Source organism: Notechis scutatus, chromosome 10 (assembly GCF_049901735.1).
Source record: "Notechis scutatus isolate UNSWTSFEM ecotype Mainland chromosome 10, rNotScu1.2, whole genome shotgun sequence".
Lineage (NCBI taxonomy): Eukaryota > Metazoa > Chordata > Lepidosauria > Squamata > Elapidae > Notechis > Notechis scutatus.
In genome coordinates, this window is record NC_142018.1 from 22,323,388 (window position 1) to 22,345,585 (window position 22,198).

Genomic DNA, 22,198 nt, shown 5'->3' on the forward strand with positions numbered 1-22,198 from the left:
AAGCAGCCACTCCAGTCATGAGATGCCCGAATATTGCTGATCACAACAGCACATTCCAAAGGGAGGGAGGGAGGGAGAGAAGAAGGAAGGAAGGAAGGAAGGAAGGAAGGAAGGAAGGAAGGAAGGAAGGAAGGAAGGAAGGAAGGAAGGATGGGGGGGGGGGGAGAATTCCCAACATGCCGGCAAAGACATTCCTGAGAAGAAAAGGAAACAATCTCCCATCCACCCCCAAACCCCCAGCAGCCTTTGCCCCAGGCTGCCTTTCAGACCTCTGCCTTGGGGTCACTGCGAGCAGCCTGGGCCTCCCCTCCCTTTGCCTTGCCTTGCTCCCAAATCTTGTACCTGCTGGGCATCCAAGAGAGAGAGAGACACACACACACGCACACAAACCGTTTGTGCCATTTGGCATTAAATCACGACCGGCACTGAGTTCCTGCTGAAAACAATGGCACACACCTCTGTCTGCGAGGCACAAACGGCCCATCACGCCAGCCCCAGATTGACGCAGCCAGCGAGGCCGGCCTGGCGCCTCCACCCCCTCCGGGTCAGGATTCCCGGAAGCTCTCTGGGACCTTCCAAAGTTCAGGCCTCTCTGGGTCTCTTTGATCCCCCCAGGATTTCCAGCAGCTGCTGCGGCCTCTCACAAGCAAAGCACCGTCCAGATGTTTTCCCTTACCCGCTACGGTGACTGGCCCTTCCGCCTTAGACCTTCTCCAGATGTGCTCCATGAACGGTCCCCTCCACTCCGCCCCAGTGCAGTCAGCAAACGGGGGCCCTTCCCAAGAGCCTTTCGACGGGAAGCCACTCAGAACCGGCGCTCTTGGCCCGGTGCACCCCAAATAGGACCCCCACGCCCAGCAGAAGGGAGCAGCTCTGCTGAATGAACCCCGAGAAGACACAAACCTCCCCAAGGATCCCCCTCTCTCTTTGTGCGTGTGTGTCACTCAGCGTTCATTTCCTCCATCCACCCATCACCAGGCAGGCTGGCAGGAAACCCGAGACAGAGAGGAAGGCAGAGGAAAAGTTAAGCGCACAGAAGAGGGGAAGGTTGGCGAGCCGAATCTCCCACGTCTCTCACACACACACACTGTCTGCACTGCAGCAGAATTGAGCCAGGCTCGGACCCGGCAGCCCCAAAGCCCCTTACCTCTCCTGGTGGGACCCCTGAGGGAGCAGCTCTTCCCAGCCCAGCCCAGGCCCGAGACGGGGCCTTCTCACACGCCCCGGACGAAGGTTAGATCTGGAAGCCCCACATTCTTCCAGGCAAGCAAGTCAAAACATTTCCTGCCAACAAATGAGAATATGCGGAGAGAGAGGAGTCTGCCGGCCCTCTTGGGCCGGAATCGTGCATTACACAGCAGAACTTGAACACTTACGCAGGCACACATACACACACACACACACACAGAACTCCCGACCGCCCTCTCCTCGCCTGCTGCAGACAAATCATAGATCCAGCCTGCCGGGAGCAGCTTTCCCGAAAACCCCGCTGCTGCTGCTGCTGAGTGCACCAGATAGTTACAGCCGCAAGGAGAGGGCGGGGGGTGGGTGGGGGGTGCTTGGAGAACCACTGGCACCTCCCCCCCACCTCCCCCCATGTCCCTTGTGTGCCTCCTCAGAGGAAAAGGGGTTCACTTTCCTACCCATTCCACGCATTTCTCCTTTGGCCCCAGTCAGGAGTGGGGGTCCCGGCCAGGGGTGGGATTCAAATTGTTTAATAACTGGTTCTGTGGGCGTGGCTTAGTTGGTGGGTGGGGCTTGGTGGCCATGTGACTGGGGGGAGCGTTGCTTGGTGGTCATGTTATTGGCTGGGTGTGGCCAACTCAACATCATTCACTTCGAGGCACGCATCTCCTCGCCTGGCCTCTCATGACTGTGGAGATGCTGCAACAGTCGTAAGTGTGAAAAACGGTCATAAGTCACTTTTTTCAGTGCCATTGTAACTTCGAATGGTCACTCCACACAAGCAGCAAAGTACCAGCAAAGGAAGGGGAAAAAACTCCAGAGAAGTTCCTGAGACAGGAAGTCTAGTCCTGCCAAGAATGCAATAAGGGTTAACGGAGAGGCAGTTTCTGTAAGCAACACCAGAATGTTTCCTTCCTGCCTTCCTTACAGGATTAGCCCAGGAATTTCTTCTAACAACCGGTTCTCCAAACCACTTAGAAGGTTAACAACCGGTTCTAGCGAATAGGTGCAAACTGGTAGAATCCCACCCCTGGCCTGGCCTTATCGACACAACAGTGTGGGGAGGGAGCCCCCCCTCAGGACTTCTCAAGAGGCCCAAAAGCTCCACGCTTAGGGCTTCCACCTGCCAGAGAAGGGAGTCTCCTTCAAACGGCTCTTCCTAGCCCTGACCCAGAACTCAGTGCCTGGGGATGGGGGGAGGGGTGTGTGAAAGACCAGGTCTGGAGGGGGCCAAGCAATTCAGACATCACAGGAGAGTGTCTGGCCTCCCTTCCGGCTCCAAGCCCTCCACCTAGCAGATACCCTCCCCACCCAAAAAGGCCACTTGTGTGGCTGAAGGGGTCCAGAGCTGCCACCCGACTCCCGACCATGTGCCGGGGCTGAATGGAAAGCCCTCTCTCCTTTTTTTTTTTCATAAAAGTTTTTTATGTTTAAAAGACAAACACTAACAAACACAAACATAAAACATCAACCTAAAACCATCTTCCAAAATACAGTGTGTCGATTGCTACATTTCTTTCGTGCAATGTCACAATATCAACGGTTTTCCCTTCCAAACATACATTCATATTACATAGGTCAACTATACATATTATATTATGTTGTATTACATTACTGTTGTGTTGTTATTAGACCCAACTATAAGTTTATATATTTCTTATCAAGCAAATCTCAGTTTTAACAAACCTGGGATCACGCAATTCATTTCCTTATATTCCATTATATATCATCATTACATCCTGTTATCTTACATATTATACTATATTATACTTACATATTATACTATTCCTCTCTCCATTGGGCAACCTGCCAACATTTAAACCAAACATTCTAGTCCCCAGCGAGAGAGCGGAAGAGATTGGACAGCCATCGGTCCGGAATGGCCCAGGGCAGAGGTCTCCAAACTTGGCAACTTTAAGTCTTGTGGGCTTCAACTCCCAGAGTTGAAGCTATGCTGGCTGAGGAATTGAAGTCCACAAGTCTTAAAGTTGCCAAGTCTGGAGACCTCTGGTCTAGGGCCTCATGCCTGAGGAGGGGTTGGACTAGATGACCTCCAAGATCCCTTCCAGCTCTGTTATTTCCCGAATCTGAGAGATGGGAAAGCCCCCCCTCCTCACGTCTCAGCAGGCGGTTGGAGGGAGGCCTTGCCAGTTTGGGCACAGGAGGAGGGATGCCATCTCTCTCCATCCCCCTGCCAAGGAGGTCTGATTATTCCCCCCTTTTTTGAGGGGGGAGGATGGATTGACTGCGTTTCCCTGCCCCCCCAAGCAGAGCCCGCTGGCAGACTGCTGTCTGGTTGGGGGACCCTTGAGACAGAGTCTTGCCAGGCCACCTGAGGCTCCTGAGGACACGTCTGGCATCAGTTGGCACCTCCTTCCCTGACGCCTGAAAGAGCCAGCCAATTCCTTTGGGTCCGAGCGACGGGAGGACACTCACGGCCTCGGGGGAAGGCAGCCACTCGGCTCACCTGTGTTCCCAGCAAGGGGAAAGAGCCAGCGTCCTCCTCGGAAGGAAAACAGGTGAGGGGTGAATGGCCGGCCACACCAGCCTTCTGCCGGGAAGGTGTCCTCTTCCTATTCAGCTGGTTCTGACCGGTTCTGGAGAACCGGTAGTGGAAATTTGGAGTAGTTCAGAAAACCGGCCAATGCCACCTCTGACTGGCCCCGCCAACCCCATCTCTTCTCTGCCTCCCATCGAGTCCCAGCTGGTTGCCCTGCACAGGAGAACAGAGCTGGAAAGTGGGGTGGGGAGGGAATGGGATTTTGCAGTCTCCTTCCCCTGCCACGCCCACCAAGCCACGCCCGACATGCCACGCCCACAGAACCAGTAGTAAAAATCTTTGACTCCCACCACTGGTCTGGAGCACCCCAAAAGCTGCTCTGAATCATACGTGGAGGACTCAGGCTGGTGGGACAACATCTAAAGGGACGTTGAAGATCATGAAAGAAAGGAGGAAATTTCATCTGGAGAAGATGAAGCTTCCACAGCCAAGAAGACACCGTAGGCAGGTAGGGGCTGAGAATCCCACCACTGCTGTTCCTACCCCCAAAAAATCCAAAGCAGATGCCAGTCCAACCCTTCACCTGCCTGAGGCAGAAATCTAACGCCGGCTTCAGGGGCACAGAGAGGGCGCAGGGACCACAAGAACCTGCCAGCCGAACGGCTCCATCAGCAGGAAAACAGCCCATCACAGCCTTCTTTGGAGACCTCTCTGGTGCTTTTCAACCAGAGTCCCCCAACCTTTGCAGACCGGCCAGAGGTGTGTGGGGGGAGGGCAGGAGAGGGGAGGGCTCCACATGAACAGTGGGCAAGCAGGCGCACACCTCCATCTGCGTGAGGGGCGGGCATGTATGCTTGCTGCTCTCACCAGTGGGGATGTGTGCGGGCGGATGCTCACCCCCTCCTTCCACAGCCCGCTTCCAAATGGCTCACGGCCCAGGAGGGGGCTTCAGCCTGGGGGTCATCAGGGCTGCCCCTGCTTAGCTTTCTGGGAGTCTGGCGGTTGTCCTGCTCCTTGCAAGGCAGGCTGAGCTAACCCGGGGATAACCTCCCTCCTATCGTCAGGGAAGTTCGCCTGGTCACCCTGCAAGCACAACACCAAAAGCATCGTCATTCCCACAGGCGAGATCAGGCATGTGGACACAGCTCCCGTTCCTGGTCTTCAAACTTGGCAACGTTAAGACTTGTGGACTTCAACTCCCAGAATTCCTCAGCCGGCTGTGTCTGTTTCTTACCCACCAAAGTGGAGAGAGATTGCAGAGGAAGAGATCGCAAGAGAGTAAAGCTCTGCTGGCTGGAGAATTCTGGGAGTTGAAGTCCACAAGTCTTAAAGTGGCCAAGTTGGGAGACCTCTGAATTAGAGGAAAGCCGAGGGAAAGAGTTCTGCGGAAAGGGAGGTAACAACCTGAATCAGAAAAATAGGATTGCAGTCCGTTTCTCTGGCATCCTGCTGGGGTCAGAAGTTACTACCATTACTCTTAAAACTGCTACGAGCACTTGTCCTACTGCTTCCTCCTCCTCCTCCTCCTTCAATCAAATCCCTGCCAAGTGTGGTTCAGCCTGGGAAAGAGAAGCTCCCTTCCTAGCTCAAAGTTTCCCAAATGGGCAGGTCAACCTCGGTTTTGGATTCTGCGCTGCCGCCAAGGGGGCCCTCAAGGAAAAGGGGGCCCTTGATCAAGATGGAGGCAGGGAAATAGTGGGGCAACCCACTCTTTCGTTGGTTTCCTCCATGAAACTTGGCGGGGCCTTGCTAAAGCCTCCAGTTTCTGGGGTGCTGAAATCGGGAGCAAGCGGCTTTTGCTCGCACGGCCAGAGGAGGGGAGGAGGAGGAGGAGGAGAACAACTGTGGAGGAACCTCTGAGGAAGGCCTGCAAAAAACGAGAGGACAGGAAACCGCCCCGGGATGCATCGCCCCTCCCCAGCCGCTCCCTGGGCCAGGAGAGGACGAGGCTTCCTTGCACTCCCATGTCGCCCGCCCGCTCAGCCTGAGCGTGTCTCGGCAGGCTCGGCTTCTCTGCCAGGGGGGGAAAAGGCAGCTTGCTTTCCTGCGCTGCTCCGCTCCCTGAAGAGCTACGGAGGAAGGCTGTGGGGGGAGGGGAGGGGAGGCACACGGCTCTTCTCGGAAAGGGTGACACAGCAGTTTTGCTGAATGGAGGGGAGGACCATGCAGCAGCAGCAGCAGCAGCAGCTGTCCTGTTTTTCTCCGCTTCTCCAAGCTTGCAGGGAGGCCAGGATGGTGGGCATTTCTTTGCCCCCCCCAAGTGGAAAATATTGCAAATTTTGACCACTCTTCTGAACCCTGCAGGGGTCACAAAGGGGCTTCTTCCCAAGGTCTCCTGGAACAGCAAACAGGGTGGAAGAGCAGGGTGGCAGCCTCCCAAAAGCTGTGAGAATGAAGACAGCGGAGTTGGAATAAAAGAAGGAACCGGGAGTGGTAAGAAGAGACCAAAGGGAGAAAAAAAAAAAGAGAGAGTTTTAAGCTAATTCATCAAGGATGAAAAGTAGCCAGCTCTATCACCACCATTCTGCCAACATAAATTGATTTATTCCTAAGCATCATTTATTTATTCCTAACTAGAGCATACAAAACATTTGCTAGACAAATATTCGAATGCAGCTCATCAGTCTGGAACCCACATTACATTAGCAGTTGAGAAAGTGCAGAAATATTTCACAAGAAGAGTTCTCCACTCCTCTACTTGTTGTAAAATCCCTTATGCCACCAGACTTGAAATTCTAAACCTAGAAAACCTTGAATTACGCCGTCTTCGGTCCGATCTAAGTATGGTATATAAAATCATACATTGCAATGACTTACCTGTCAATGAATACTTCAGCTTCAACCATAACAACACAAGAGCAAACAAAAGATACAAACTCAAGGTTAACCGCACCAAACTTGATTGCAGGAAATACAACTTAAGCAACAGAGTGGTCAATGTCTGGAATACTCTACCTGACTCTGTGTTTTTTTCCCCAAACCCCAAAAACTTTAACCTTAGACTGTCTACTATTGACCTCACCCCTTTCCTAAGAGGTCTGTAGGGGGCGTGCATAAGCGCACCTACGTGCCTACCATCCCTGTCCTATTGTTTCTTTTATTTTTCTTATATGTATCCATGTATTCATAACTATATTTATACTTATACCTGTTATCTTGTAAGCGATTGACAAATCAAATAAATAAATAAATAAGTCACAAGGGGAGGAATCCTGCATGGACCAGCTCAGTGTGTTTGTTATCCCCTAAATAATTTAGAGCTTTTGGTTTTTAACCATCCAAGACCGAAGTGAGCAGCCTTTGGGTATCTAACTAGGGTCAATGCTGCTGAGGAAGGCAGGACCATGCTCCTCTTTTAGCACACGTGGGCACGCTTCCTTTTAAAACAGTGTTGGGTTTGTGGTTGGACTTCCACATGAAATGCACGTGATTCCCATCTTTAGATGATGGGGCACCAACCATGGAACCACAATGCTGCTGTGACCTCCGTTACGCTGAGGGTTGGAGTCAAACTCCACCCTTGAAGGATCTGGAAGATCCCCTCTCCACATTCCCACAGCTGCCTGTCTTCTCCTTCCATCCATGGGGCTGAAGCCCAGGAAGAGCAGGCCCCCGTGCATTCTCCAATGTGGGCTGTGGAAGAAGCCTCTCCCCATCTTGGGGGCTGCTCTCCCAGACCTGCCGGCCATCTGGAGGCAGAAGAGACGTGCCAGGGACTCAGAGCTAAATTTAAACCTCGCCTCTCACTTGGTGGAATTTGGCAGCATCAGGAAATGAAGGGGTCGAAGCCGGTTATTATAGGCTCCAGGCCAGACGTTGATCTCCATTGTCTTCAGGTGGTGCTTCCAGCTCTGCAATTCTGAAATGCTCAGAATTGGTAAAAGCAGCTCTGCAAATCTTTCACTTGGGGGTTAGTGTGCTTTTTATGCCTTCTTTCTTGTCTCCTCTTGGGCCACCGTATGCGTCTTGGTCACTATTATCCTTGGGCTGAAGTCCACAGGTTGTTAAGTTTCCACAATTGCCCCCCCCCCCCGCCCCATCATCCCAGTCTAGACTAATCCACCACAGAATTGAGGAAATGGCCACCTTTGGAATCCAGACACAGGAAAACAAGAGCTCTGGCAACTCCAGGCTGAGACAAAACAAGATGAAACGGGGGAATAAAAACTCTTTTCCAAAAAGAAAACAAATCACGTCAGGCGAATGGAATTTGCCTCTCACTTCCTAGGCTCACAATCAGGGAAGGTGAGTCCTTCGCCTTTAGAGTATTTTACCTACAGGCTCAAGCCCAGATTCCCATCTCACCTGGGATTCCTAGGAAGGAGACCAAAATGCAGCCTTCTCGTTTTTTCTCTAACGAAGCTGGGCTTCTTTCTTAGAGCCCTGCACTCTGACTTTTATCTACAGCAAAGGCACCAGGTTCACATTCAAGGAGAATGTGATTTATGTCAAGAGCCATGGATAAACCTAACCACGATGCACCAGCTGCCCAAGAATTCTCCCAACTGGGATAAATCTCAAAAACTCCAGACGTTCTGTAACCACTTCCCATCCCAAGCAGGGAAAATCGCTCCAGACTTTTTCAAAACAAGTGTTTCCCGCAGAGGCTACCAGAAAGCATTTCTCCTTGAGCATTACTGGCTTGCAAGGTGAATCCACCTACCCACCAGACCCCCTTGGCAAGGGAACCCCTTTGCTTCCGCAGCATTCCAGGCTCCCAGGGCCGAATGCAACGGACTTAACCCTGGGAGACCCTTCCCAAATAGATCTGCAGGAAAAGAAGAATGCCAGTCACACCACAGACGTGGCCTCCTTCCGTTTATTCCTCATTCAGCCACTCTGCCCCAAAACAAAAGACTGGGCGAGGCAAAAGCAGAGAACACCAGGTGATGTTCACAGCGACTCGTTTACCTGGATCCTCCTAGAGTGGAAGCACAACCAGCCAGGGTTCCGTGTGGGTTCCGTCTCCTGGGGCCTTTTAAGTCTGCCCTGCTCCAAACACTCTGCCCGTATGGAAACGAGATGTAAACATCTCCTTCTGCTACAGGGAAAGATGCTATTTTTCCTACAACCCCCACCTGGGTGTGGCTCAGACTCCAGTGAGGCCAAAATAACCATTATGTTCCCCAAAGGCTGAAGCCTGGCGACCTTTATTTATAGATCCACATATGGGTATTTAGGGAAAATGACCTCATAGCTTTGGGATTTTAAAAATACAATCACACATCCAGGACTATGATAAGGAGTCCACAGGCCTCCCACCCAGGACAGGTCTGAACTGGCAGGTTGTTTCTTTTTTTGGGGGGGGTGTCTCTTGGGGGCTGCCACCCAAAGTGCCCCACCCAAAGTGGCTGCTCTTATACATGCCCCCTTTTCCAAGCAGAACAAAAATGGGCCTTCTTCCCACCGAGCCTGGGTGAACGTACAGGTGCAGAAGGTCTGAAATGCAAAGGGGGCAACCGTTCTTGTTCAGTTCAGTTCATCGGAGCAATGTTGAAATCCCTCCTCAGAGCCAGCTAGCCTCTACATGGACCTCTGCGGACTCCATATCCGCAGCTGGAAGGGGAGGGAAATGGCCACTTCTTCAGAAAAGCATCACTGTCCACAGAAAGAGGATTCAATGCCACTTGTGCATGCATGACCCAGAGGGACCAGCCACTGCAAATGCATCCATCTGGATCCCTCACCTCTACAGTCACCAGTATCAAAACGACCACAATAACAGCAACAGCAATACTCCTTCCTATTTGCTTCTCAGGGAAACCATCTTTTAATCTGGCTTGCCTATAAAATGCTGCCCCTGCTTATTTTGTGAAGCGTCAAGCATTTCGGGGGAGCCTAGCAGGGAGGCCAGGCGGCATCTCCCCGTTTTGACTGGAGCTGACGGGGAGCCGTTCGCCCTGTCTGGGGAGCACCAGGGGATGGAAGCTCTGGAGAGGCCCAACCTTGAGCGAGCGGCAGTCTTGGCCTTTAGTGGCCTCTTGAGGAGTTTTCCAGCTGCCCGAAGAGCCACTTCCCAGAATGAGCTCAGCATTTGTGCATTTCGAGAAAGGAATGCATGCAGGAAGCCAGATCAAAGGTGGAGGTCAGGGCTGGAATCACAGCAGGAGTTTCTGGCCAAGCCATTAAGGGGAGCGGCCAAGGCTCTCGCAGGGGCGAAAAGGCCTCCACCGTACCAGGTGCCCTAAGGGAGGAAGCTCACCCTCCCCAAAGACCACAGACGGCTACGATCCTCATGAATGCATCCCCCAAGGCTGCCCACAGAGGCCTGTGGGTGTCACTCAGCCCCAGTGTAGCAAAGTGAGACCCACAGAACATCTGCTGGGGCAGAGCAGCTGCCTCGCAGGCCCATCATTGACGCATGGGATTATTTGGGGGCCCTTGAAGTAGGAGGTTCCTCTTGAAAGCAGCCGCATCTAGGAACTTGGTGGCGGTTGTTTCCCCCCCCCAAAGCACCCACTTCACTCTTTCAAGCTTCACAGTCCCTGGATTTTTCTCAGCTTAATCATAGGACTGGAACAGGTTTGTTTTGATAGGAAAGGAAGGAAAGAATGAATAAAAAGTAGCAAAAGGAAGCTCTGGTGTAAAGAGGAGGAGGAGGAAGAGGAGGAGGCAAAACAAGTGCTACTTTGTAGATAGAAAAAAAACCCATCAATTTGTTTTCCTACATAGGAGCAACATTTCCTTTTTGGTTACTTTTTTGCTTTTTGAATTGGTAACTCTGCCTTTTTGTGTCTTAAGCTTTCGGTTCTGCTTGTCATCTACGCTTCTATTCGTGTATTTGTTAGATTTTTATTATGATGTCGTAAACCTGCCCAGAATCACTTAGGTGAGAAGGGCAGGTTAGAAATTTAACAAGTAAAATAGAATACTTATGTTTCTGAAATGTGTACGTTTTGAGTAAATATGTTAGTGTGTTGCAAGAGCGTGCAGTGCAACCAAGAGCCATGTGGCTGATTTCTTTTGCACACAAGTGTGTCCCCAGCAGCTGCTGGCAACACTTGTGGTAGGGAAGAGAGAGACTTTGCTTTGCGTGAACACTTGTTGCGAGGGGTGGGGGTCTTCGGGGCATCTCTCCTACCCTGTGGGGTTGAGGGCTTAAAAAGAATCTGCCTCGACAACTGCTGTGGGGGGCTAATATTGTCCCACAAGGCTGCTCGGAGGAGGGACTGTTTGGACAGATGCAGGGCAAAGCTCCTGAAAATAAATTCCACCAAGCCATGCCTTTGGTTTCAAATCACACCCCGTCGAAAAGAAGAATAAAAGAAAGCAGGCCCATTGAAGAAGGACTTGGTTTAATTTGTACCTCACCCAGGGAGAACAATGCGTGCAGGCACCTCCGTGTTGGCTGCAATCTCCTGAGCACTTTTTCTTGCAAAATCCAGCCCTTATCACTGGGTTACACCTGCAGGCTGCCCATTCAGAGGGACGACCGCTTTCCAAATTGAGTGAGGCCAGCATCAACGCCTTGCCTAAAACCGCCTTGTAATTTTGAAAAGAGTGCCCGTTTCGAATAATTCAGCTCCTACAATTTCAGAAAGAAGGTGCAGAGTCTACATCTATAATCCATGCAGAGCAAATATATAGATAGATAGATAGATAGATAGATAGATAGATAGGCCGGGATAGATATATATATATATATATAGATAGATAGATAGATAGATAGATAGATAGATAGATAGATAGATAGATAGATAGATATAGATATAGATATAGATATAGATATAGATATAGATATAGATATAGATATAGATATAGCAAACATTGCACATCCCTACAAGAGAGCTGGATGGCATTTGCATAATTGCAGATTCTGTGGCTGGGTCAGCTGACTACAATGTTCATATCCTGCCCCCCCGCAACTCCCCTCCTCTTCTGCCAGCTGCTGCAGCCATCAGCTCTGCCAGACTTGCCCTGTCAAGAGGACAGGAAGAGAAGTTGAAAGAAACCCCGCTTGGCCTCCTTTGTCAGGAAACCTTCAACCCTTGCAAAGCAAATTCGGTGCACAGTCGAAGCACCAGTTAAAATATGTTATAAACACACTTTCTACACCCTCCGTCACAACTGCCACTTAAGGCAAGGAAAGACAAAGATTATCTATTACTGGTATCCTGCTGGCTTCCCATAGTCAAAGTAGATATACCCTAATATCCAGTAGGTGAAAGGTCAGAGATAACAGGAAATCCAGAATGTCTGCACCAGAGGAAGAATTAAAGCAGGCTGCAGAAACATGTTTGAGGTGATGCTGTTGCATTAACAACGGCAAAGGAAGTGGAGGTTTTTTGCAGCTACTGGCTTGCAAATGTAGTATCTAGCATAAATCTGCCTATTCATCATCTGTTGAAACCTGCCCCTCCCCAGATTGGCTGGACTACAACTCCCATCACAACTAGAGGCAGGGGGAAAGGAAGTTTTATTTTTGCCTTCATACCCAAGGGCCTAAGCAGCATGAATCAAGCAGTAGGAAAATGCAGATTTTGCCAACAAAGCAATAGATGGATAGATGGATGGATGGAGGGAGGGAAGGAAGGAAGGAAGGAAGGAAGGAAAACAAACCAAGAGTATTTCTGTAGAACTGTGAAAGGAGACAATTTAAATCAGGGGTGTTCAAACCTGGTAACTTTAAGACTTGTGGATTTCAACTCCCAGAATTCCTCAGCCAGCTAGGTGGACCTCCTGAGTGAAGTGTCTGGCTTACTTTGGGTTTTTCCCTTGCCTTTTCCCCAACTTGTGGTTTTTGTAATCTCTCACCTCCCAAGAGAAATCAAAAATAAATGCATGTTGTTGTGCCACCTTGATTAGCCCTTTCCAGGACATTATCCAGGTGGCTGGTGAATCAGCAGAGGCATGTCTACAATAGCATTTTGAGCCATAACTGGGATATGAGCAAGGGATACATTATTTGAGAGATGGAAGATAGATAAGACCACTCACTCTAAAAATAACCCACCCTTTGGTATTTTCAGAGACTCTCCTCAAACATCTGCAAGATCAGACTCAGCCTTAACTGCATTTCTAACATCCCCCAAATATTCCACATCTGCTTCACATCAGCAAGGAATGAGGAACTATATAAAAATAAAGCATCTTTGCTATGACAATGTTGCAGTAATCACAAGACCAAAGAAGCCCCAACAAGACCATCAGTTTTAAGTACCAAGTCAGAAGTAATTCTGGCAAATAAGCATTTTTTTACTACCATGTTTCCCAAAAACACAAATACAGCAATACGCAAATAATAAAGTAAGCAATTTGTCCGATTGGTCTCTGAGCAATCTTCCACAAGTTTTCTGGAAGTAAATCCCACTGAATTGAAGAGCCTTGTTCGCGAGTAATATATAGGACTGCACTGACAGATTCTGCACAGGCAGAAGAAAAGATGGCCAGCAGGTAAGGGAAGAGAAATAACCCCGAATTGATGAGGGAGGGAGAGGGACGTGCCCTTTCCACCAGCTTATAGCCAGAAAGTCCCCCGGAAGCTGCTTCTCCAGGTGACAGACGAGGGCAACCAAAAATCTCCTCCGAGAAGATGCTGGAACCCAACTGCAACTCAACATTTGTAGCCTAATTTTAAGCAGCTCTATCATGTGTCCCACCTCGACTCTGACATTTTTCTAACTGGGTGCAAAAGATCAGATTTTCCAGGGCTACTTGATTTTTCTGTTACGCACATGAATTCAGCCACAATGCTCCCTCAGAATATGTGTCCCTGACTTTCTCAGCGATCCATCTGTGGCAACTCAGATTCTCTCTGAAGTTGCATACACTCCCTGGGATCACGCTTCAAACTGCGCTGAACAAACCACCAGCTAAGTTCATGCATAGCGTTCAGCCATAAGAGAAGGCTGCAAACGGCTATGGCTGGGCTCACCCCCCAATTCAAATGGACAGGGCAGCTTGGCAGCAATGCCCAAATTCTGCCATGTTGGTCCCTCCCAAACTCTCCCTCCACCCAGGGTAACTTTGCCAGGCCTGTTTGCAAGTAAAATCCATTATTGGAAGATGAATGACAGATTCTCCAGCACAACCCAAAGCTTGTTTAGGGGCCAGCCTTCCCCAAGAGACTCCTGGGTATCCCAGATGCCTTTCTGGAGCCCGAAGGCCTTTTTACTTCACCCCAAAGTTCTAACCTTCAGCATGTTTACTCTCTTCCCCAAATACCTCCCAAAACAAGGCCTGCAGGAGGAGACCTGGAGCTAGCCAGGGTTCACGAGGACTGGCAGCTCTGTCGCAAGCTAATTTTATTAAAAGGCAGAGCTTTTACGAAAGCTTCCCTTAATGAAAGTGGTTAGCCTGCTGCCAGAATCCTCTTCATCAGGAAAGCGGCCTTTTTCCTTCCCTGGCCAGCTTTCCCAGCCTCCCAGGTTGTCAGGCTAAGGCCCCATCATCCCCAGCCGGTTGGCAGGATTGGCCTTGTAGTCTAGCCCATCGGGAGGGAGCCATGTGGGGAGCAGGGGTCAGTATGGTGAATCCCACAGCTATTTGATAATAATAATTTTTTAAAAGGCAGCCATCAAAATCCCTTTTTTAAATATGTCCTGTGCTCCGTTTCCCACACTTACTTCTCCCAGAAGGTAAATTTGGAGGCGTCTCTTGTACTGAACAACTTCTTTTCATCCACAGAAAAGAATGAAAACAGAAAACAATACCCTCACATTCCACAGGGATTATGCAATATATTAACCGTAGTCTGCTCCGGCTATTCAGCCCCACTTGCTTCGGGAGTTATCGATAATATTTTTAGGGAGGGAACAACTTAAGGGGAGAGTAAAACCAGAAATCCGTTTCCTGAAGTCGAATTTTCCCCTCTACTAAAGGAGAAGAAGATTTGGCTTTGATTTTGGAGGCTGGGCTGCATCTGTGTCTCGGGAGCCTGAGTGGTCCTAACTCCCCCTCCCACCTCCTTCAGTGCTTTGGCTCTGGGGCTGAAGCTCCCAGGATCTCCGAAGCTCTTTGCGTTTGGGGGCTTGACAGGGAAGCTGAAGCAGGCACGGAGCCAAGCGGAGAGAAGAGAAATGGCTTGTCAGCTGCCCAGAGTCATAAACCTGCGATGGGCAGTTATATAAATGGGAACCGTAAAGGAAAGGAAAGGAGCTACTGGAAAAACTGCTTCCGCTTGATCCAAATGCTCAGGGCTGCCTTCGCCTGCTTCTTGGCACATGGATTGTGCCCGGGGTGCCCACCGGTGCTCTCCCCTCTGCTGCCCCCCAGCAGCCCTTCCCCCTCCTCTGCAGGAGAGCTCTTCTCTGGCCAGGCTCAACGGGAGGGTCTGGCCTGGGGACCTCCCCGATCAGCCTGAATCAACCCATTGAAGAAGATGCCCTGGGGGCCAGCAAGGACCAGCCGGGGCGCCTGACCCTCGAACCAGAACAGGGGCTTCTGGCATCAAAAAAAGAAGGAAGGGATTCATCAGAGCAGGGATTCTCAACCACAGCAACCGTGAGACAGGAGGACTTCAATTCCCAGAATCCCCTAGCTGAGGATACCCTGTAGCTGGCTGCGGAATTCTGGGAGTTGAAGGCCCCAGCTATCTAGGCTGAGCAACTCAGCCTCAGGGCCACAAGAATAGAGCCTGGTGGGGGCGACTGGCCCACCTTCTCCACACACACACACACCCCGAGCGAGAGCTCAGGGGACACACCCAGCTGCAGGGAGGGCTGCAGAAACCCCACCCAGGAGCCTCCAACTTTGAGGGGTCCTTGGGCTTTGGGGTGATGGGTAGGGAGTTTTGTAGCCCATGGAAGTGACTCTGGGCTTTTGTTCAAGGGGTGAGGCTCACCCCAGCCCTGAATGCGATGCCAGTAGGCACCGGCTGAAAAGGGAGGGGCCCTGGCAGGAGCCATGGGGAGCCCAGCTGGTGGGGTTCAGGAGAGAGGGGGGGGAGATGGATGACGGGGCACCAGAAACGGGGGGCAGAGTCTGGGGCATCCTTTGCCAAGCCTTAAAGGCGGCTCTGGGGGCGACTCCTGGGTTTTGGAAAGCAAAGTGCTTTGGGGGCGTGTTTTCTGCTGCCCCCTTTGCCCCGATGGGCGAGCCAGATGCCAGAGCTCCGGACGGAGCCTTCCCGCATCCCTGAGCCTCGAGAAAGGCGAGAGCAGCGTCTCCTCGTGCTCAGCGCCGGGTGGGGCCGCGGGACCCACGTGCAGAGGCCTCCTGGAAAGGGGGAGCCCGGTGCATGCAGAGCCCCCGCTCCCCCACTAAGCGGCTCTGAAAAGGCTCCCCGGCCACGCGACTCCGGAAACCGGGCGCCAAGCCCGCCCCCAGCAGCCCGCACAAACAGCCCCCAACCCACGGGGCGCTTTCGCGAGGAACCCGCAGCCCCGCTGGAAACTTTCGACCGGCCCGCCGGAGTTCTCCCCGGCACCCGCGGGGGGATTGGGAGACCCGGCGACGGCCGAGACAGGCCGGGACCGAGGCGGAGCCGCCGAGATGCCCGGAGGGGAGGGAGGGGGCGCGGGCGGGCTTTCCCCGGGTCTCAGCCTCCCCCGCAGCCCGCGCGCCCCAGCGGCCGTCGCCAGCCCGCTCCGTCTCCCCGGGCTCCGCCTGGGAGGGGGCTTCGGGTCCCGGCAGAGGTAGACTGCTCCTCCACCTGGAGGCTCCCCAGGCGCTGCGCCCCGCTCCCTTCGGAGCCCCGGGCCGAGCCGGGACTGGCCTCTTCCGATCGTCCTCCCGGGCCCCCGCCCGCGGCCCAAGCTCGCCCCGCCAGAGCCCCCGCCCCGCCGCTGCGCCACTCACGGCTCGGCCGCTCCGCCCTCCGGCTGCTCGCCCGCTGCTCGCTCGCTGGCCGCGGCTCCTCCGCTCGGGCTGGCACCGCGCGCCGCCCCGCCCGAGCCCCCGCCCCGCCCGTCCGGTGCCATTGGCCCAGCCGCCGCCCGTCAAGGCCGGGGGCGGGCACAGGGCGGGGAGCAGCCCCCGATGCTTCTGCTCTGGGTGGGGCCCTGCCCGGGCTGGGGGCGCCGCCTGGGCTGGAGGGAGTGACCAGAATGGCCTGGGGACCCCCAACCGGGGGCTCGATCCAGCTGAGCGGGGGCGCTTTGGGGTCTCTCGGGGCGATTTCGGCTCATCCCGGGCGCCTCCCTCCCTCCCGCCGCCGAAACCCAGGCTGCCTGCGATGCTGTCCGGTTTGCGCCCAGTTCGCCCAGCGCTGCGCCCGCGGGTGCCAGGAGAGGGTGGGGAGGGGTCTCTCCCCACCCCCCAGCGCTGCCCTCCCCCTGTTAGGAAGGGCTGCCCGTGGATTGGCATGGAATGCTGCCTTAAGTGGGCCATGGTTTGATGCACCTTCAAGGAGCATCTACTCCTTCTTCCAAATCAATCCGTTCCAGGATGGGGTCCTTATGGACTGTCCTGCACAGTATGGGTGTGTGTATAAGTGTGTGTGTGTGTGTGTGTAAAAATAAGAAACAAGCTTTAAACCTCCCCAAGCCAGAAATAAGCCCTGGAACCCAAGATTACCAAGCTGAGCTGCCTTACTTTGGTCAAGTCACGCATTCAAAGACCTAAAAAATGGAATTATGCTAGGAATAAGGGTTGGAGGTGCCGGAAAACAGCCAGTTGGGTCTAGTGGTGGAAGCATCAGGTTCGAAATGGGAGGTGTGAGTTCTCACCTTAGGCATGAAAAACCAACTGGGCCCCGTCCCTCACCCTCAGCCCAACCTGCCTAACAGGGCCGTTGTGGTGGATAAAGGTGGAGGAGGAGGGAGGAGGGTTAGATACATTCACCATCTTGAGATGCTTCTACGTGGGATTAAAAAAAAACCTCTTTGGAAAAGGTGAGTGAGGAATATCCTAGCTTAGGGCTCTCCATCCTTGGCCCCTTTAAGCCTGGAGGACTCCAACTCCCAGAATTCCCCAGCCAGCCTTGCTTTAACACAGGTCGGACAGCCCCGGGATCAAAGCAAAGCTGGCTGGGGGATTCTGGGAGTCGAAGTCCCCCAGGCTTAAAGGGGCCAAGGATGGAGACCCCTGTCCTAGCCAGACACCACCAAGCAAGAGAACCTTATTTAAAGCTAGAAATGTTGTCAAGGATTGGAACGTGGGGTTTTGTAGCCAAGTGAAGAACCCTGGATTTTGCACGCTGGGAAATGTTTCTCCCCACTTTACCAGGAGCAGAGCCAGGTGGCGAGGCTGTCACGGGCCTGGTCTCCACCCAGGATGTGCAGAGCTCTGGAGCAAACAATCCTGGCTTGCTTGGCCAGGATTGTCAGCTGCTTTTCTGAAGGAAGACCTAACTGAAGTGGGGTCTGCAGAAAGCAGAAGGGGAAGAAGATTTGTTGCTGTTTTTCAGCTTCCCTCCATTTTGGTGTTAAACCCAACCTCGGGGCAGCTGTTGTTTTCTGCTCAAGTGGGACTTCCTGCCTACCTCCAAGCCTAACTGACTCTAAGAGAAACTTTCTGTGCATGCAAAACCCAGGACCGTCGGTTGAATCGGCTCTCACAAAAACAAACTAAAGCAAATATCTCCTTTATTTATTTAAAAGTATTGGCCGCCCACACCAGTAGACACTGCGTGGGGCAGGAAAGGAGAGGAAGCTTCAAAACAGCTTTAAAAGGTTAAACCAAACAGACGGCCCAGGCTAAAAACGCAGCCAAAGCTTCCTCAGAGTCCTTCAAAAACTCTCGGATTATCCTTCATGTGGAACCACAAGCAACCTGGTCTGAATTCGGAATGTCCCCCGGGGTCCCTCGCCTAGCTGGTCACTTGGAGCTCGGACAAGTTGCAGATCCAGCAGACCTGAAGATTCCCAGGTGCCCCTTAAAGACCCCCAGCATTTCCCTCCCACCCATTTGCCTTCTCTGAAGTTCGGTGGCCTGGCCTGATTGGAAGCGGTTGCTGCTCGGACCATGGTTTCCCCCCCAAGACGCTCCTGCTTATCCTTGGGGGCTCCTTCCCCTGTGAGGGGGGCCCATTGCCTTTCACTTCGGGCCTGTCCATCCCATAAACCAGGGGGGCTCAAAGGCAGTCAGTCCATAAGCCATGATTGGTGGGTGCACCCAGGGGCGGGATTCAAATGTTTAACAACCGGTTCTGTGGGCGTGACTTAGGTGGTGGGTGTGGCTTGGTGGTCATGTGACTGGGTGGACATGGCTTGGGGGTCATGTTATTACAGGATTAGGACAGTAATCCTTCTCCGACCCGCTTAGAATGTTAACAACCGGTTCTAGCGAATAGGTGCGAACTGGTAGAATCCCACCCCTGGGTGCACCTGCTCAACTGGTCCAGGGGCCGAGCTCACCCAGGAAAGCTGGAGCTCTGCCTTCTGCAGCCGTGCAGGACACCCTCAAAAACAGTCCGGTGCCCCACAAACCAGGGAGAGCTTTGATCCCACCATTGGGACGGCCACCTTGGGACCACATCCTGCTGGCACCCTGGCGCCCCTGATGGTGCAAAGCCACGCTGGGTGCGTGTTCACCGGACAGCGGGATTCCGGGCCAAAAACAGATTTCATGCAATCAAGCAGCTTTTGTTCCTGAAGCAAATGTTGGGGTTTCAAACGCCGCATGAGTCCCTTGACAGCTGTCCCAGCTGGAGCTGGTGGCAGGCAAAGGAGCCACTTGCTCAGCAGCTGTTGGAGGGGCAGAAAAGCCGGGGTCAGGGAGGGGAAACTTGGGGGGTCTCCGGGTACCCAGCTGAATGAAAAAAAGTCCAAAGCAGCAGCAGCAGCAGAGAAAACGTGGCCAGGAAAAATATCGGCCCAGGACCCTCCGAGATCTCCACTGGAGACCAAAGCTGGGCTGAAGAGGGGCTGGGGGCCAGGGGCAGCTGCGGAAGGGCTTACAAAGCTTAAAAGGGCTTTTTTAAAAGGGCCTTTAGTAAGAAAAAGAAATAGCAATGCTAGAAAAGCAACCCACCCGGAGGAATAAAACAGCATCCAAATGGCTCTGCTAGAAATGGGGACAGGAGAAGAGAATGTCAACCAACGAAGACAAATACTAAGATCAATTATTAAAAAGAGATTAGGAACCAATAAGAGAGTTCTGTATTTGGGCTTTAAGACGATCTGTAGATATTTTCTCTTGAACAGTTGAGTCCTACACTGATATTAGCCAGCTGGAGGTTTGTGCATTGTCTTCTTTAAACGTGGAAGGGAGGCAAAGAGTTCTAAGTTTAAGCAGAAATGAAAACATAGGTTGCGTTTATTTTCTGGAGTCGCGTAATTGCAAGTTCATTTTCTCCAAACTGAGAGACTCTTCTAGGATTCCTTTCTGAGGAGCCAGGACTTTATCTGGGACTCGCCTCCTCCCCCAAATACAGCACTGGTGCATTGTACCAGAAGGCTCAAATTCCCGGTTGCAGCCTAGCCTCCCCGTGATCACAAGCCTGGTAAACAATGGCCACCATCAGTGAATCATTTTTAGGCCTTTTCAGGGGGAAACCTTGATTTTGGCTCCTCCCTCTGCCATGGGCTAGATACGGTTGGTAGGGGGAGAGGAGGGTGTGGTGATCTTTGACCCCTTTCTTTGAATTGAGGCTGACTTCTGCCTACGACAGGCTGATAATACAGTATCAAATCACCTTCCACATCTGATTTGTGTCGCAGGCCTTCCCACTTCCTGGGGCCTCAAGAAATGTACTTAAAAGGTGATGAAAAGAGACAAAACTGGAGGATGTGGTTTGGGTGCTTCCCCCTCACCCCAGAACATTGCCCAACGGCTGTGTTAACAGAGAGAGAGAGAGAGGGAGAAGATGTGAATAAAGCTGGTGATATGCAAAGTTAAAGGCGCTCATTCTTGCTGCAAGAGTTTTGTGACACATCAGAAAAACATTGGGATCCAAGCTGGGTCTGATTTCTTATCAAGGAACTGCGATTGCCATCAGCCAATGACAATTGCCAGAGGAAGAACAAGGACGACACGCATAGCCTTTCTGAGCTTCTGAGAGCAAGGAGCATCTCTCCCAACCACCTTGGGTCCCATGACCATGAAAGCTCAGAGCTTTCGCTGCCACCCTCTCGGTTCCCCCTAGGAGGAGCGAGCAAAAACAAATCGTCTGAGCCCATCAGCAGAGCTTCGTGCGATGGCCCAGGAGTCTGTTCTTAGGTCGGGTGCCCTGCTGTCCAGTAGCTCTCAACTCCAGGTTTTCTGGAGGATATGAATTCTCTAGATCCCTTTTGGTACCACTTCAGATCAATGGATTCCATGGGATGACCCACGTTAGGAGCTGGAGAGAGGGAATGTCCATCTTAGGGGTCCTGGCAGATCAGAAACTGCATTGGGTGGATGAAGAACATCAAATTCAGGCTGAACTTGGACAAGTCAAGACACTCTTGAGCAGTAAAACTGTTTCAGAAGTTTGGTTCCAACTTGGACTGAACCCCAGAATCCTCTTGAAAATGGAGGAGCTGGAGGTGTCTCAAAATTCTGGAAGTTTTGGTACAACATGTCTAAAAGCAACAACATAGGAAATGATTGAGTTGGATTATTAATCTTGGAAACCCCATCTCTAGAATGAATTGCCTGTAGCTATTCATTTTTAGTTTTCTCTCCCCCCACCCCCTTTAATGTTTACATGCTTGTTAGGTACTTTTCTTGTCCACAAATTTCATTCCTACGCATCTATGTTTTGCACTTTTGTGTCAATCTGTATGTGAGCCCAGCCAGAGGACTTCCTCCCCAGGACCCACATTGCAAAAGAAGGGGAGGAAAGCCTGCGACGCCTCTTGCAATACTCAAACCCTTGGCCAACTCTGCAGAAATAGTGCCACGGGCAAGGGGGACCCCATGGATGCCTCTGGGTGCCTCTGCTTCTTGAGGCAGCAATCATCATGTCCAAAGCCAGCACCAAAGACCTCGCTAGGATTAACACATGGAACATCTGGAGAATAAAAGAGGGAGGCCCTTTCCTGAACCCGATTTCCTGGTCTGTGTGAGATCGGGGCTCCCTTTCTGGCAACTCCACTTAGGCCAGGGGTCCCCAAACTTGGCAACTTTAAGACTTGTGGACTTCAACTCGTAGAATTCTCCAGCCAGCCAGAGAGTTGAAGTCCACAAGTCTTAAAGTTGCCAAATTTGGGGACCCCTGACTTAGGCTGTCTGTATGATCGGTGAATTAAGAGAATAAAGCTTGTCAAAGAAGAGGTTGTGGATTGTTCTCCTATCTTGCCATCAAAGCTGACCTTCAGGTTTGTGTTGGTTTTTCACAAATTTTGCTTTCATAAAAATAGAAAATGTGTCTTCGACTTTGCCCCTGACCTGGGAACTTTACTTTGGAATTGCCTCTCCCTGTTTTTGATGTGATTTGCAAAATGCCCCCAATTGGGTCTTTCTTAAGGCAAGGGAACCAGCCAAGTGAAAGGAGAGCATTAAAGCAGAGACAGAGAAGTAAAAGAGGCTGTGGGGGAAACGCTGGACTTCCCCATCTTATTAACACACAAAAAGCATTTGATAAATGCGGTGGAAATTCATGACAACAATGAGAAAAAGAGGTAGCTGTTTCAGCTGTTGGTATTGTTCTGTTTTTCCCAAGGTCAAGGCCATCCGGGGGGAAGTGAGCCTTCAAAGAGATGGAGAAGC

At 51.9% G+C, this 22,198-nt stretch overlaps 1 protein-coding gene across 8 annotated transcripts in view; it reads right to left on the reverse strand.

Annotated features, from left to right (window-relative positions):
* PLS3 (plastin 3) overlaps positions 1-16,538 on the reverse strand; it is a 33,592-nt gene extending 17,054 nt beyond the window's left edge. Inside the window, exon 1 of one of the 8 annotated variants that reach the window (XM_026684256.2) lies at positions 16,424-16,538. The gene's annotated coding sequence lies outside the window, so the exon portion shown is untranslated. Of the gene's footprint in view, positions 1-676; positions 962-1,147; positions 1,523-8,596; positions 8,814-16,423 lie in introns of those variants that run through there. The other 7 variants (XM_087972264.1, XM_087972266.1, XM_087972267.1 and 4 more) reach the window with 7 other exon arrangements.
* Between the last annotated feature and the right edge of the window lie 5,660 nt (positions 16,539-22,198).